General features: G+C 41.9%; 1 protein-coding gene across 2 annotated transcripts in view; it reads right to left on the bottom strand.

Moving 5' to 3' along the window:
- LRRC1 (leucine rich repeat containing 1) overlaps window positions 1-12,123 on the bottom strand; it is a 115,230-nt gene that overhangs the window by 32,457 nt on the left and 70,650 nt on the right. The window lies entirely within an intron of this gene.

The raw sequence follows: 12,123 nt of genomic DNA, 5'->3' as shown, positions 1-12,123 counted from the left end.
AAGGAAGTAACACCCCACATTTCCACTTCGATAAAAAGGTCGGTGATATTAAGTTACTAAAAAGATAATGTAGGTTTTTTTAGTCATTATATGAAAGTAATTTTACTGATTGGCTTTTAGATGATGACATGTGGGCTGTAAAGTTACAGCAGCAGCCACTAAACTCATCTCTGGCTATACCCAACTTGACAACTATGGCATGCTCATTATCATAAGTGACAGCATGTTTCTAAGCTGTTTGCTTACTCCAGAACCCAGGCTTTTACTAACATCACCATAGTAACATTCAGATTTTTCAGGGTTTTATTTACGACTCAATGGAACACAAGGAGTCAGACATTATCCCAATGCTATAATCTGCCTTAATCCTCTAGCGTCCCAGGAAAAAATAAAAACCAGATATTGTATCTACAAATAAAAAACAGTTCTCTACAACATAATATGCTCTGCCTTGAGTGCTAAAGGTTTAGATTTTCTTTTTGGACAAAGTGAGGTAAAAATATAAAGTATTTATAGCTACTACTGCAAAGAGAAATGCAATCACACTCCTATTCTTCAGCCAAATCTGAATTCAAACAAAAACTAAATTTAAAACATTTCTAACATTGACCATATCCAACACTGGAGAATTTATTACTAGAATGAGAATACATGAAGTTGAATGAGTACCTTAGTATAAAAACCCACCAAGGACAAACAAAGTTGCAAATAAATATTTTTCTTCTGAATCAATACAAGAAACTGGATTACGATCAAGTATCCACAATGATGAGATGCTGGTACCTTGACTAGGATAAACAGTGTATGAGTTTAGAATCTAATGTAACTTTTTAAACAGAAAGAAAAGGAGTACTAGTGGCACCTTAGAGACTAACCAATTTATTTGAGCATAAGCTTTCGTGAGCTACAGCTCACTTCATCGGATGCATTCAGTGGAAAATACAGTGAGGAGATTTATATACACGGAACATGAAAAAATGGGTGTTATCATACACACTGTAAGGAGAGTGATCACTTAAGATGAGCTATTACCAGCAGAAGAGCGGTGGGGGGAGGGGGGAGGCAGGGGAGAAAACCTTTTGTAGGGATAATCAAGGTGGGCCATTTCCAGCAGTTAACAGGAATGTCTGAGAAATGGGGGGGAACGGAGGGGGGAATAAACATGGGGAAATAGTTTTACTTTGTGTAATGACACACCCACTCCCAGTCTCTATTCAAGCCTAAGTTAATTGTATCCAGTTTGCAAATTCATTCCAATTCAGCAGTCTCTCATTGGAGTCTGTTTTTGAAGTCTTTCTGTTATAATATTGCGAACTTTAGGTCTGCAATCGAGTGACCAGAGAGATTGAAGTGTTCTCCGACTGGTTTTTGAATGTTATAATTCTTGACGTCTGATCTGTGTCCATTTATTCTTTTACGTAGAGACTGTCCAATTTGGCCAATGTACATGGCAGAGGGGGCATTGCTGGCACATGATGGCATATATCACATTGGTAGATGTGCAGGTGAACAAGCCTCTGATAGTGTGGCTGATGTGATTAGGCCCTATGATGGTGTCCCCTGAATAGATATGTGGACACAGTTGGAAACGGGCTTTGTTGCAAGGATAGGTTCCTGGGTTAGTAGTTCTGTTGTGTAGTGTGTGGTTGCTGGTGAGTATTTGCTTCAGGTTGGGGGGCTGTCTATAAGCAAGGACTGGCCTGTCTCCCAAGATTTGTGAGAGTGGTGGGTCATCCTTCAGATAGGTTGTAGATCCTTGATGATGCATTGGAGAGGTTTTAGTTGGGGGCTAAAGGTGATGGCTAGTATCGTTTTGTTATTTTCTTTGTTGGGCCTGTCCTGTAGTAGGTGACTTCTGGGTACTCTTCTGGCTCTGTCAATTTGTTTCTTCACTTCAGCAGGTCGGTACTGTAGTTGTAAGAACGTTTGATAGAGCTCTTGTAGGTGTTTGTCTCTGTCTGAGGGGTTGGAGCAAATGTGGTTGTATCGTAGAGCTTGGCTGTAGACGATGGATCGTGTGGTGTGGTCTGGGTGAAAGCTGGAGGCATGTAGGTAGGAATAGCAGTCAGTAGCTTTCCGGTATAGGGTGGTGTTTATGTGGCCATCATTTATTAGCACCGTAGTGTCCAGGAAGTGGATCTCTTGTGTGGACTGGACCAGGCTGAGGTTGATGGTGGGGTGGAAATTGTTGAAATCATGGTGGAATTCCTCAAGGGCTTCTTTACCATGGGTCCAGATGATGAAGATGTCATCAATATAGTGGAAGTAGAGTAGGGGCGTTAGGGGACGAGAGCTGAGGAAGTGTTGTTCTAAGTCAGCCATAAAAATGTTGGCATACTGTGGGGCCATGCAAGTACCCATAGCAGTGCCGCTGATTTGAAGGTATACATTGTCCCCAAATGTAAAATAGTTATGGGTGAGGACAAAGTCACAAAGTTCAACCACCAGGTTTGCCGTCACATTATCGGGGATACTGTTCCTGTTTGCTTGTAGTCCATCTTTGTGTGGAATGTTGGTGTAGAGGGCTTCTACATCCATAGTGGCCAGGATGGTGTTATCAGGAAGATCACTGATGGATTGTAGTTTCCTCAGGAAATCAGTGGTGTCTCAAAGATAGCTGGGAGTGCTGGTAGCGTAGGGCCTGAGGAGGGAGTCTACATAGCCAGACAATCCTGCTGTCAGGGTGCCAATGCCTGAGATGATGGGGCGTCCAGAATTTCCAGGTTTATGGATCTTGGGTAGCAGATAGAATACCCCAGGTCGGGGTTCCAGGGGTGTGTCTGTGCAGATTTGTTCTTGTGCATCACTTGCCCCATAACCTCAGCCGTACAGAACACAATGCCATCCACAGCCTCAGAAACACCTCTGACATCATAATCAAAAAGGCTGACAAAGGAGGTGCTGTCGTCATCATGAATAGGTCGGAGTATGAACAAGAGGCTGCTAGGCAGCTCTCCAACACCACTTTCTACAAGCCATTACCCTCTGATCCCACTGAGGGTTACCAAAAGAAACTACAGCATTTGCTCAAGAAACTCCCTGAAAAAGCACACAGTGAAAGACAGCAAGCCTTCCTCCAACACCTCAGAGATAGCTGCATACCTGTCCCTCTCTTCAGCACCAGGGCCGCAGAAAAGCAGCCCCATGAGGTACGGAACAAGTCAGCAAAATCATTGGCACCTCATTGCCAAAAGGCTAGGGGGAAAACTTGTCCCATCGCATCTCTGCATGGCAGAGCCAGGCACCTACAAGAGTACAGTGGACTAAGACACTCCAACACTAGGGGGCAGTACATCTAACAAGGCTATACCTCTTCCCTGTCTACAGAGAGCCAAAGGGGACATAGGCACTGATGCCAAGTGATCGTATGTGGGAACTGATCAACCCCTTGGGGCCCATTTGTCAAAGGCTATTATAGAAAAAAATTGGAAAGGAGAGCATGTGGACATGTTCACCCTTCTCTTCTGTGCAAACCAGATTGAGGAAACAGGTGGGGAGGGAGGGAAAGACGACGACAAACTGGACAAGCTCAAGATGGTGAGAACACTAGAGAATTGGACTGCAGCCTTTCATACATATACACACACACACACAGTGTAATGTGCAAAACAAATTGAGCCAAGCATCCCAATTTTCATAATATTTAGATAGGATATCCAGAACACATGCCACAAATGGGAGAGAGGCATAGTTAAGATCCAATGAAGTTCAGACTTAGGCAGCAGAGGAGCCAAATCTCCCATGGGGTAAGAACCACCATGCCATGCGGGCCAGCATGTTTATACAGACAGTAGATTACGAGTATCAAACCCACAAGCTTCAAAAGCAGATATCAGCTCTAATATCTGTTGTGCATTTAATAAAGCAAAGCATTTTTGTTCCTACTGCAAATACAAACATTCATATAAGAAATGTGGAAGTCAAGACAGTGCCCTCGTTTGCTATAGGGGCAAAGAAAAGGCCTGATATGTCAGAAAGAGGGGCTGTTAGCAGGGGGACAGTATTCCAACAGGATCAGTGGGAGGAAGGGGCAGTTCTGGAAAAAGCCCCAGCCCCAATTATTTAGAGGTGTTACTACCTTCTTATGTTATCCTAACAAGACTGTTATACATGGAATGAATTCTGGCCAGGTTTTACAATCCCATATGAGGCAGCAAGATTGCATGTGTGGGTGGAAAACTTGAAGTCTGTTAAAGGATTTGAGCAAATAGTTCAGGAAAAAAATTCAGGTGGAGTTAGCAGCTAAACAGGTAGCCGGCCCCTTTTTGAGTTTACTAGTGCCTAACCAACAGATACAGTTCTTGGATGTGGCGTGTAAGACACCTGAAGGAGAGTGTAGGATTACCTACCATTTATTCTACTCTCAAGTCTCCTCTGTGTATCACAATGTAGACCCTCAATTGTGTTCAGTTTGGTATTCCTCATTTAAAACACTAGTAAGCAATGGTTAGAGAACGTGTACCTGGGCACAGTCAGCAGGTCCAAGCATGCACTAAGCGAGCAAATGTGCTGTTTACTCAAAGAACAACAGATGCCCTTGAAACTGAGGTATTCCAAAACTGATAAAACAAGAAAAGGGGCCACAACACAGCTAAGAGAATGCTTGGCTGAACTAGTGTGTCTGTAAAAGCTGTCAAAGCCTTTCTAGACACATGAAACCGGGAGTCAGACCCATTATTTGTGCACAGTGATGGTGGTAACAAAGGCATTAGAGCTTACTTACGTCTCAACTCAGCAAACTTTGGCACACATTCCTTCAAGTTTGGGGCAGTGACATCTGCAACATGAAACAGTTTGACTCCTGGAGGTCCATGCAATAGGCTGCTGGAAACTGGACATATGTTTACGCTACAGATGGTATACTGGGGCAGGCAAAGACAAGGTGATAAGCTCATAGGTGGAACACCCAGTGGCCTTTGCGGATAAAGGCTAAAAGGGCCAGCTCCCAGAAACAGAGACTCAGGATTTCGCTGTTAGACCTTGGGCCTCTGGGAGAAGGGGAGATCTGAAGCCTGCACAGACCAAGTTCCCTCTTGGGTACCCTAACCCCTTGAGGTGGAAGAGGTCAAAAGGAATCAAAACTAAGCTGAGGCCTAGAAGCAGCTGAGGAGGGTGTGACATTATCTGATTAAAATATGACTATGTAGAATATTGTTGCTACCACTGTCATATAACTGCAACAAATCTTGTACAAAGTTTGTCAAGTAAGGGGTCTATGGAAAGGTTACGATTTGCTGAATATGTTACTACAGTAACTCCTCACTTAACGTTGTAGTTATGTTCCTGAAAAATGCGACTTTAAGCGCAACGATGTTAAGAGGATCCAATTTCCCCATAAGAATGAATGTAAATGGGGGGTGAGGGGGGAGGTTCCAGGGATTTTTTTTTTTTGGCCAGACAAAAGACTATACCTATCGCTATACATATATATACACACATATACACACACACAGAGTATAAGTTTTAAACAATTTAATACTGTATGCAGCGATGATGATTGTGAAGCTTGGTTGAGGTGGTGGAGTCAGAGGATGGGATATTTCCCAGGGAATGCCTTACTGCTAAATGATGAACTAGCAATTGGCTGAGCCCTCAAGGGTTAACTCGTTAATGTAGCCTCACGCTCTACAAGGCAGCACGAATGGAGGGAGGGGAGACAGCATGGCAGACAGAGACACACACCCTGTGTGTGAGAGAGAGAGAGAGATGTGCATTTCCCTTTTACGTTGACCCCACTCTTAAGTACACTGCCTTGTTAAGTTAATCAGCAAGCTGAGACCGCAGCAGCTGCTGCCAGGAAGCTCCCTCCATCCTGAGCCTTGTCGTGTGTGCCCCCTGCTCTATAGGGATGGGGTAAGAGGGGTGTAGGAGCAGGGGTGAGGGAGGACACCCTGACATTAGCCCCACTCTCCTCCTGCCCCCCTGCAAGCAGGAGGCTCTGGAGAGCAGCTCCAAGGCAGAGGGCAGGAGCAGCACATGGCAGTGGGGAGAGGCACAGCTGAACTGCCGGCAATTGATAGCCTGCTGGGCGGCTGCTGCACAGGGAACTTGGGGGAACGGGGAGTTGATGGGGGGGCTGCTGGTCCACCCTGGTTCTAAGCCCCCCCCCAGCTAGCTAGAGCAGGGGGGGCTGCTCTTCCTGCAAGCAGTGGACAAAGCAGGTGGCTGCCAAACGATGTTATCAGGGAACACTGCACAACTTTAAATGAGCATGTTCCCTAACCGATTGGCGACGTAACAACGAAACAACAGTAACCGGGACGACTTTAAATGTGGAGTTCCTGTATTGGTGTGAATAAGTTGTTGGTTGTAGGATAGGAGCTTCGTAACATTACACTTGACTCGGTTAAAAGCCTAGCACAAGAGTCTTGGGTGGATAAGCCTATAGCACTTCAACCCAGTATTAAAATTCAAACTACAACCTGTCACTTAAATCCATCCCTGTGTGTCTTCACTCACCTGCACGTACTGATCAGTTACTACTTAGAAGCCTTGTTCTGCAAATGCCACAAGCTTAGCATTTACTGAAGTGTTTGAAGTACTGGGCTCCTAGGCAGTTTTGCTTTTTGGTGTAATCAGATTTACCTTAACAAACCAATTAATATTAGGATTCTAAAGGATTACATTCCAAGCATTTCATAAAAGTTCTCTGACTATACAGCCCACAAATTATACTATTATATCCACTGATGTACTTTCCTGCCATGTTTTTCCTTTAAAAGGTTGAATACTATATGCTTATTTACAGTTGCAACTAGTGCTTAATGTCATCCTATGTAATTATTGAAAGTTGCATATCAGACTCAACTTTAAATGGTCATAAAATGAATTCATGATTCATATGTATTATGTGGTACACTGCAAATGATATATAATTTAAATTAAATTTCATTTTCCCAGCAGATTGTTTCATAAAGCCGTGTTTAAGAAGAGATTTTTTTTTTAAATGGGGTATTGATTAGGTGGGGTTTTGGGGGCCTTCAATTGGGTAAATATATATTACAACATGCATAACAACAAACATAAGTGTAAGTAAAATTCATTCTGTGACTATGAATTAGTTATTCTTTTTACTCTTCTTAATGAAGGGTCTTATAGAATTTAACTAGGTTGTAAAGCCTACAGAATTTAACAAAAATATTTTATAGGTTTTTGGAAGCATCCAATAGGATTCAGTAGTAGCAGGGACAGAATTCTTTAAGATAGTCGAAATCCACAAAGATTAATAATGAAGTCAATAGGATTTTCCACATTATGAATATGAAAATTGTAAATAAAAAATAAAGGCTCTTCCACCTTTCCAAACATACATTATAAATTATACACATTATAAAAAAATAATAATGAAGTGAGGCAACTAGAATTACACTGGTCAGTTTTGATGAAGTATTAGTTTTAAAGGAGTTGTTATATCTACTGACCAATATGTTTAAAGATCAATTTAATACTTTGTGGGGAGTTTTTTCTTTTCTTTTTGGAGGCCAAATAAGCTGAGGGTAGGGATTTATCCTTATATGTCCAAGTTAAATGCTATTTTCTTTTCTTAGTGTTCAGTGTATAATTTTTTGGGGAAAGGAGGGAACAAGATAGAAAACGGCTTAGAATCATAAAAGATTAGGGTTGGAAAAAATCTCAGGAGATCATCTAGTCCAACCCCCTGCTCAAAGCAGGGCCAATCCCAACTAAATCATCCCAGGCTTGGTAGATATTAAATCATAGAAATGTAGGAATGGAAAGCACATTGAGGGGTCATCAAGCCTGGCCCCCTCTGCTGTAGCAGGACTAGTACACCTAGACCATCCCTTACAGGTGATTGTCCGACCTGTTCTTAAAAACCTCTAATGATGGGTGTGACACTGCACCCCATATTCTTCATAGTGATATTAGTAGGATATAATTATACCACAGTTATGATGTATTTTATGCAATAAGGCATCGAAGGTGTCATTAGAAAGGGTATGCTTTGTTGAATAGGATTATCCTATTTGTATGCATGTATCATTTTTGTATCCAAAGTTACGAATATTGACTATGTTTCTATTTCACACATAGCTATTCCTGGGCAACGCCCACTAGGCAAAATGCAGTCAGTCTACATGGCTGGCTGGAAAGGGTCCATTCAGGTTAATAAGCCATGAGGAAGAAACAATAGGCCTTAGGAGAGGCCTCCCCACTTGGGAAGCCTTCCTGTGAAGGCTCCAAACAGCCAGTGTGGGATGGGTATTGTGACTCTACAGGGACATGTAACCAGGTGATCTGGTGCTGGATTCCATCTTGGGATGTCAGTATTTTTCCAATGACTGGCACGGGATCCAAGCTTTGAAACAAAGGGTTCCTGCCATATGCAAAAGTTATATCAGGCAGAGGAGTGACATTATCTAGGTTCTTCATTGACTCCCCATCCAAGGAGACTCCTGGAAACACCTGAGGAACAAAGACTGAACTGGAAGAAGTGCTGGACCCAAGCTAAAGAGATTTTTAGCCTGTGAATGGAACACCTAGGGATTCCAAGCTGGCAGCAAGTGCAGCTTGCCCCTTAAGAATCTGCAGCCTTCTTGTATCATCACTTTGGATACGTAGAGCAGATTTTCACCCTATTTAGTATATTAAGCTTAGTTTGCATTTGCTATTCCTTACAATCACTTAAAATCTATCTTTTGTAGTAAATACGTTTGTTTTCGCTTGATCTAATCCAGTGCGTGGAAATCATAACTGAAGAACAGAAAGCTGTTTGCATATTCCTCTCCAAATTGAAGAGTGTGTGTGGGGGGGGTGAATTTTAGGCACTTACATTGTACAGTTCCCTGTGCAGCGCAAGACTGTATAATTTTGTGTTTACACTCCAGAGAGGGTGTGTGCCTAAGGAGCTGGGATTTGCCCTTGCAGAAGCCTGCCTATGCAGGGGCTGGTTAAAGAGCCTATCTGCATGTAACTTTAGCTGGGTGTGTCCCTACCTGTATGTATGCTGGTGAAAGTGCAGACAAGAGAGAGGGCTTTGCAGCTTGTCACAGCAGTACAGTGTAAAAGGGAGCCCAGGCTAGTGGGCTGGGGGGCTCAGTGGTAGCCCAGTTCCAGGTGGTACCCCGGGGAGAACCAGTCACAGTGGGGATTCCACAACTTTCTTTGGAAGCCTATTCCAGTGCTTAACTACCCTTTCTTCCTAATATCTAACCTAAATCTCCCTTGCTGCACATTAAGCTCATTACTTCTTGTACTACCTTCACCGGACATGGAGAACAAGTGATCGCTGTCCTATTTTTAACACCCCTTAACATATATGAAGGCTTATCAAGTCTCTCCCTTTCCCCCCCCCCCCGTCTTTTTTTCAAGAATAAACAGGGTGGGTTCCAGGGTGGGTTTTTTGTTTTGTTGTTGTTAAGAAAAAACATTCCTCAGAGGTTAAGTTTTCCATCTTTTATCATTTTCGTTACTCTCCTCTAGACTCTCTCCAATTTGCCCACATTTTTGGGACAAAATCCTAAAGTGCAGCGTCCAGAATAAGACACAGTCTCAACCAACACTGTTGAGTAGAGTGGGACAATTATCTCCCTCATTTTACCTACAGTAGTCCTGTTAATACATTCCAGAATATTAGCCTTTTTTGCAACAGCATTACATTATTGACCCATATTCAAACTTGTGATCCAACATAATCCTCAGATCCTTTTCAGCAATACTACCCTTTAGCCAGTTATTCCCCATTTTGTGGTTGGGCATTTGATTTGTCCTTCCTAGGTATAGTACTTTGCACTTAACTTTACTGAATTTCATCTTGCTGAATTCAGACCAGTTCTCCAATTTGTCATGGTAGTTTTGAATTCTAATGCTGTCCTTCAAAATGCTGGCAACCCCTCCCAGCCTGGTGTCAGCCACAGATTTTATAAGCACACTCTTTGCTCCATTACCCAAGTCATTAATAAAAATATTGATTAGTACCAGACCCAGGACTGACCCAGGTGGGACCCTACTAGATATATGTTCCTAGTTTGAGAGTGAACCATTGATTATTATTCTGAGTATGCTCTTTTAATGAGTTGTACATCTACCTTTCAGAAATTTCATCTAAATCACAGTTCCCTATTTTGCTTATGAGAAGGTCATATGCGACTGTATCAAAAGCCTTACTAAAATCAAGATACATCCTGTCTACTCTTCTCCCCAATCCACGAGGCCAGTAAGCCTCTCAAAGAAGGAAATTGTGTTGGTTTGCATGTTTTGTTCTAGACAAATCCATGCTGTCTATTCTGTATAAACTTATTATCCTCTAGTTCTTTACTAATTGATTAATAATTTGTTCCAGTAGCTTTCCAGGTAACAAAAGTTAGGCTGATTGGTCTATAGCTCCCCAGATCCTCTTTGTGAGCTCATGGAGAAGAGTGAACATAGTACTTGTCTTTAAAAAGTGAAACAAAGACAATTGCTAAAGATTTAAGATGGTTTCAGCTAGTTCCTTAAATTCTCTAGGATGAATTACATCAGGCACTGCAAACCTGAATATATTCAACTTATCTAAATATTCTTTTACCTGTTCTTTCTCTCTTTTGGCTTGTGTTCCTTTCCCCTTGTTGTTAATATTAATTGTGTTAAATACATGGTCACCATTAACTTTTTTAGTGAAGACAGACGCAAAATAGATATTAAACATCTGAGCCTTCTTTATTAAGAGTCTTCTTCAGGTCATCAGTTATTGCTAAGTAGAGGACTACACTTTGCCTCTTTTTCTTGCTCCTGATTTATTTAAAGTAACCTCTTCTTATTCCCTTGCATGTCCTTTGCTAGATGCAACTCATTTTGTGCCTTAGTTTTTTCTGATTTTGTCCCTACACACTGTGTTTTATTTTTGTTCTACTCTGTAGCCATTCATCATTTTTCTACTTTTTGTAGGATTCCTTTTTGATTTTCAGGTAATTAAAGAGCTCCTGATGGAGTCATATTGGCCTCTTACTATTCTTATCTTTCCTTCACATTGGGATCGTTTACAGTTGTGCCTTTAGTATTGTCTTTTATAAACTGACAGCTCTCCTGAACTCTTTTTTCCCTTAGGTAAGGTCCTGGGAAGAAAATCTATGATTTTTGAGTTTGTTAAAGTCTGCCTTTTTGAATCCAGAGTCCTTATTCTACTGCTTTCATTCTTTCATTTCCTTATAATCATGAAATCTATTGTTTCATGATCCCTTTCACATTTGCTAACACTTCCTCCCTGTTGGTTAGAATCAAGTCTAAAATTGCTGTCCCCCTGGATACTTCCTCCACTTGCTGAAACAAAAAGTCTGTCCCCAATACTTTCCAAGAATGTATTGGAAAATTTGTGCTCTGCCATATCACTTTCCTAACGGATATCTGGAAATATCCTTTGTTGCAGGTTAATTTCGGAGAACTGTCAAATAGGACAGTGTGCCAATAATGGCATTAGTAAGAGAATGTGAAAGCAGGAAGCACAAATTAAGAGTATGAGCCACAATTTTTTTTTTTTGTAATTCATGTCAGGTAACTTGATCTCACTTCGCTATCACACTTGTCACTTTCTGATGCATGGTCTACATACTTTGGAAGCAGGATTTCTTGTCTGACAAAACCATTTATATATTTGCCCCAGTTGTTCATACCTTCTCCCTCCATCCCCGCAAAGACAGTCACTTATTGAGGGAAAGGAGCTGGGTCCAGGTGTTTGCCTTGAGCTTTAGGAGGAGTCCAAAGAATGTTTCCCCTCTCTTCTCAAGCCAGGAGGAGGAAGTTAGGCATCTCCATCTCACTAACAAGAATTTTTCTCCTCTCCCCCTCCACCATATCCATGACAGGGGAATTTGGCCAGAAATTTTTATCCTATAGAGAAGGCTATAAAGGATGCTAGCCCTTCCCTACTAGCTCAGCATACTGGGGTGTCCCAGAATAGGGAACATACTGGAAGCCTGTTTTGAGTAGTAATTTTTCAGAGATCTATAGGTTGAGAATGAAGAGGATACAAAAAGTTACTAGCATGGAATGGCTCCCCACACAACACAGCGGGAAAGAAGAGTTAGGGGGAAACACAGGTGCCTCAAATGTTCTAAGAAGCCCAACATTCAGAAAGTTTTAGTAACAGGAATTTTAACTGCATGTAGTTTTACTATGTCTCTGGTAGTT

The sequence above is a fragment of the Lepidochelys olivacea genome (assembly GCF_965140295.1).
Source record: "Lepidochelys olivacea isolate rLepOli2 genome assembly, chromosome: 3".
Classification (NCBI taxonomy): Eukaryota; Metazoa; Chordata; order Testudines; family Cheloniidae; genus Lepidochelys; species Lepidochelys olivacea.
This window is presented reverse-complemented; position numbering and strand designations above follow the sequence as displayed.